At 44.7% G+C, this 5,322-nt stretch overlaps 1 protein-coding gene and 1 pseudogene across 2 annotated transcripts in view; one reads left to right on the top strand and one right to left on the bottom strand.

The window, feature by feature from the left end:
- The window catches only part of LOC114613679, a 20,210-nt pseudogene extending 18,864 nt beyond the window's left edge, over positions 1–1,346 (top strand).
- The window catches only part of Wif1 (WNT inhibitory factor 1), a 71,009-nt gene that overhangs the window by 48,931 nt on the left and 16,756 nt on the right, over positions 1–5,322 (bottom strand). The gene's annotated exons all lie outside the window — the stretch shown is intronic.

Here is a 5,322-nt window from a genome sequence, read left to right as displayed (position 1 = left end):
GAGAGAGAGAGAGAGAGAGAGAGAGAGAGAGAGAGAGAGAGAGAGAGGGGGAAGAGATTAATTCACATGAAACAGAGGCTGCCAAATCCAAATACCAAGGTATGTAGCTGTCAGGCTGAAGACCTAAAGTCCACACTGTCTTTTCAGTCTGAAACACAGTAACTGGAGTCCCAGGAAGCAAGACTGTTTCAGCTTGAAGGAGCAAAGCTGGGAGCAATGACTGTTGTCTAATTATAAGTAGGTTGTCTTCATGTATCAACAAATTGGATGCCCCCACCACCACCACCACATTAGAAAGGCCAATGTGCTCTTCTCGGCCTATTGAATTAAAAGTTAATCTCACCCACAAACATTCTCAAAGACACACCCACAATGATGTTGGTACCTCATGGCCCAGTCAAGTTGATACATAAAATGAACCATCACACCTCTTTGCTAGTATTTCCAGGCCTTGACTAGATACTCTGCCCCTACCCCAGGGTATGTGTTTGGAGAGGCACTCAATCCCTCGGCTCACACAAGCATCCTGAGTCCACCCCTCCTTGCCCTAATTTACTTCTAGCCCAGTGTCCTACCCAAACAAGTAGATTCTATCACCTCTCATAACTTGCAGTGTTTTACACAGAAGAGACAATTTCCCACAGCCAAAGAAACGCAATTCAGAAAAAGCCTTGGGAATGCAAAGCTTTTCAAGGAGTTGATAACAAATATAAAATTTAAAAATAACTGAACTATTTTAGTACAAAAGCCAGACGAATGTCCATTGTTTCTGTTAGATTGAATGGGATGGAAATCCACTTGGATTTCCAACTAAAAAAATCATTTGCTAATTCAAATAGTAGTCGTTAAGCAGGCTTCTGTTGGTTTTTATTAAAAAGAAAGAAAAGATAGGTTCTTAGGTGAGCGGGCACGGGAAGGAGAAGCACGGGTCCGAGGGCGGCGGGGGCTCCGGGGCCACACCAGGGGCCGCGGGCTAGCGCTGAGGCAGACTCGCCGTCCTCAGGACTTGTTTTTCATGATCTGGCGCCACAAGACCACCATCTAAGGAGTCGATCATCTTGTTCGATCTGAAGCGAATCGTCGAGGGCATCCTCAAGTGGTTGCCAGAGGAGCAGTGGCTGTACAAGGACGACCAGCTCCTTGATGATGGAAAAACTCTGGGCGAGCGTGGGTTCACTAGTCAGACCGCACAGCCACAGGCCCTAGCCAGAGTGGGCCTGGCCTTCCGAGCAGATGACACCTTCGAAGCTCTGCACATCCAGCCCTTCTCCAGCCCTCCGCAGCTTCCAGATGTGATGAAGCCACAGGATTCTGGAGATAGTGCCAACGAACGAGCTGTGGAGTGAGGGCCCCAGGCCTACCCCCCTAGAGACCCATTCCTCCAATAAAAAAAGATTTGGTTGTCAAAAAAGGGGGTGTGTATCTCACATAGCTTAGCTTCAAATTCAACATATAACTGAAGGTGACCTTGAACTTGTGATTCCTAGAATCTAGGTGCTGTGGCACGGTGTGACATATAGACACGAGCCAGCTTGCCTGCTTTATGAAGTCCCGGAGATTGAACCTAGGCCTTCCTCCAAGTGTGACAAGCACCGTACCAACTGAGTTCCATTGCCAGCAACCACATGGTGGCTCACAACCATCTGTAATGGGATCCGAGGCCCTCTTCTGGTGTGTTTGAGGACAGCTACCGTGTAATCATATACATAAAGTAAATAAATCTTTTTTTTTTAAATTCCTTGGGTCCTATACAGCATGGGGCACACAAGAATGAACCCCACCCCCAGCCCCATAAGCTCAAAGCTGCAGATATCCAAGAAGCCTGAGAAGTTTGTTACTCAATGAAACAGAAATCTTCAGAATCAAGGACAGTCATCTATCCTGGGGCTGAGTGGATCATGCTTTCATTGGCTTGATATCACTATAAATGAGACTGGCTTTTAAAAGATTTATTTGGAGGCATGCAGTATAGTTCAGTAGGTAGGGCATTTCCCTACCATGTGTGATGCCCTGAGTTTGATTTCCAGCTTTGCATAAGGCCAGATTCATACACGGCTAATCCTTGCTTGCACTTGGGAGGTGGAAGTGGGAACATCAGAAAGAAATTCAGCTATATGTTGAATTCAAGGCCACCCTGTCTCAAAATCATAATTATTTGGAAAAACAAGCCATGCTACGTTTATGGGATGGCGATGAAAAGCTGAAATTATGCACACATATGATTTGGGATCTGACTGCCAGGGTTCAGACCCACGTTCCTGCCGGTGACCAATGTGCGACCTAGAGAGAATTACACAGTTCCCATGGGCCTCATTCTTTTCTCTCATTGAATGTAAAGAGTTAAAACTAAAACTCCTAACCCATAGAATTGATTAAAGCATTCAGAGAAATAATCCTGATAAATTGCTTAGCTCATTCATGGCTAATGCATAAATAAACATCACTTGTCATCATCGTGATAACATTAAGTCATTGGAAATCATTGACTTTGACATCCTGCCCAGCAAGACGGTTTGGAGAGTAAAAGGCTACCAAAATCTTGCTACCAAATCTGACAGCCTGAGTTCCATCCCCACCTTGTGGAGGAAGAAAACTGACTCCTGAAAGTTGTGCTCTGACCTCCACGCATACACTGTAGCTTGCCTCCAACCCCATATACAAACACAGAATAAAATAAACAATACATTTTGTAAAAATTAAATTCCAAGTTTTCCCTTCCCAGCTTCGGCTTCCGGAATGATGACTCTGAGACCACTTAATAAAGGCCTAGGCCATAAGCTTTGGCTCATTCCCTGACTAGCTCGTAACGTATTTCACCCATTCAAACTAGTCTATGTCTACCACTTAGTTATCTCTCTTCACTCCAGCCCAGTTCTTCCTTCGAGTCTCCTCAGTGTCTCCCTCAGCGTCTTCCCTAAGTTCATCCACCTGTTAGTTTAGTCCCTGCCGTTCTCTCTGGTCTTCTTACCCAGCATCTCCTTTTAGTGGCTCACCATTTCCCAGAATCCTCTCTCCTCCTGCCAGTGTCCCACCTCCTATCTCCTGCCTCAGCTCATTGGCCGTCGACATTTTTATTGACAGGTGTTGTTTATAAGAGATTCTTGCTACAAAATTTTTAAATTAACTTTGCTAGTCAGCCAAGTTATTAAAATCTCTTTGATAGTGTCTGGTCAAGGTGCTTACTTAAAACCATACCTCACGGACTTCCGGTCTGGGTCCAAGCATAGAGCAGGTCACAGGTGGCAGCTCTGTACCCAACCCCAGAAAACCAAGAGAAAGAGAGACTCCCAGGAGCTTGAACTCAGGCAGCATCCCAGGTAAAAATGAACCACCCGTGATGTCTGCTGTTAGAAGTTCTAATCCAGATGCTGGCCTCTGAACTTATACTACTCAGACCTTTGAAGGGCCACTGACAAGAACATCAAACAGCTAGAGATTGACATCACTAATCTAAAGAAATCCCTTGTTTCGCCATCTGAAGAGACCTCCTAAAATCGCAAAGATCCTTATTGGACTTGATTTACTCTAGTACAATAGAAAAGGCTGTGTACAGCTCTTGACTGTGTACAGCCCTTAAAGAAGAAGGTTGCCTCTACATAGACAAGACAAGGAGGGTTAAAGAGAGCATGAAATAGGTAGTGAAGGCCCTAAGAAAAATCAGAGAGAGAAAGAGACAGATGAATGCTGGTACAAGAATTGGTTTTCAGCGTCTCCAAGGTTGTCAACCCTATTTCCTCCCATCTTGGGACCATTATTTGGGTTCTTTTTGCTTTTTTCTGCTGGTCCCTGGCCCTCAAATAGGTGGACTAACTCTGTGATACAACAGATAAATAATTTGGTAGCAAAACCTACACAGATACATTATCATAAGTTAGCTATGGAGGACCACAAGACTCAAGATGAGGTTGTTACTTTATACAGGGTGTTTCCAAAACCCATCTCCACCCAACCTAAAAGGGGGGACTTCTGCCCCTAGACCAAACAGAGAGGGGCCACCCAGAACCCCCTCTGACAGGCGATCTGAATTCTTGCTTAGGCTGTGAGGCTAAGCGCTGCAAGGGAATATAAATAAAAGATAAAAATATCTCTCTGGGTTCCCTGAGGGACAAGCCTGACTGCATAGGGGTTGATGTCAAAAGTATCCCCTCTCCAGGAAAAAGACATCGGGATGGGTATGGCCCTTATGCCTCACTGGACAACGACAGGGGGACTGGAGCCATTACAAGGTCCCCTTCAAATACTGGAGGTCAGGCCTCTATCCCCGCCTTCACAAGTTTAGAATTGCCACAGCCCTTCTATACTTAGAGAAGGGAGGAGATGTCAGGGGCAGCCCTGCTTACACACTGAAGGCCTAAAATCAGCCATAGGCCTAAAATTAACAATAGGCCTGTCATACATGTATACTAACACCAAGTCTTGGGTCTCAGTGGAAAAACATTGAAACAGATGGCTATAAGCTAATGTAAACAGGCAGTTTTTGTGACAATTTACAAGCCTGAGTAGTCATAGACCTTGTAAATAGGTATCCTGGGCAGACAATGCCAACTTAGATAAGGACAAGCGAGTTATAGGCAGAGTCATAGTGACTTGTCCCCTGAACCTTCACCCAGCTGATACCCGGTTCTGATGATATCTGTATTCCTCCTGAACACCCACACTCCATTGTCATTCCCTTGCCCACATCCTGCCTTTCTGTATTTATAACCCCTGTGTGAATGAATTACAATTTGAGAAAAAATAAATTATAAAAAAAAAACCATACCTCACGGCATACAGCGGGATACGCTGTATATGAGTGCAATATGATACTCAAGTTAAAAAAAAAAAAGATTCGGGAAGATAATGATTTTAAGAGTGCAAGCTGCAATTTCATCGGGGATTTTGACTACCTGGTTGTATAGCCTGGTTCTACTCTCTGCTAGCTGTGGCCTGGGGTGCGTCATCTAACCTCACGGGACTCAGTTCTCATTTTGTAAAAAGAGAATAATAGGGGGGCTGGAGAGATGACTCAGTGGTTAAGAGCACTGACTGCTCTTCCAGAGGTCCTGAGTTCAAATCCCAGCAACCACATGGTGGCTTACAACCATCCGTAATGAGATTGGATGCCCTCTTCTGGTGTGTCTGAAGACAGCTACAGTGTACTCATCAATAAAATAAATAAATAAATATTTTTTAAAAAGGGAATAATAGTATGTTTATGTAAATCAGATGATGAAAAATGATTCTAAGTCATTTTCTTGTGTTTCCCCCTCCTCCTTTTTTTTCTATAGCTCCTCCTCCTCCCCCTCCTCCCCCTCCTCCTCCTCCCCTCCTCCTCCCCCT

Source organism: Grammomys surdaster, unplaced genomic scaffold (assembly GCF_004785775.1).
Source record: "Grammomys surdaster isolate TR1022 unplaced genomic scaffold, NIH_TR_1.0 126271, whole genome shotgun sequence".
Classification (NCBI taxonomy): Eukaryota; Metazoa; Chordata; class Mammalia; order Rodentia; family Muridae; genus Grammomys; species Grammomys surdaster.
Note: the sequence above shows the minus strand (reverse complement) of the source record. Positions and strands in the feature narration are given on the sequence as shown.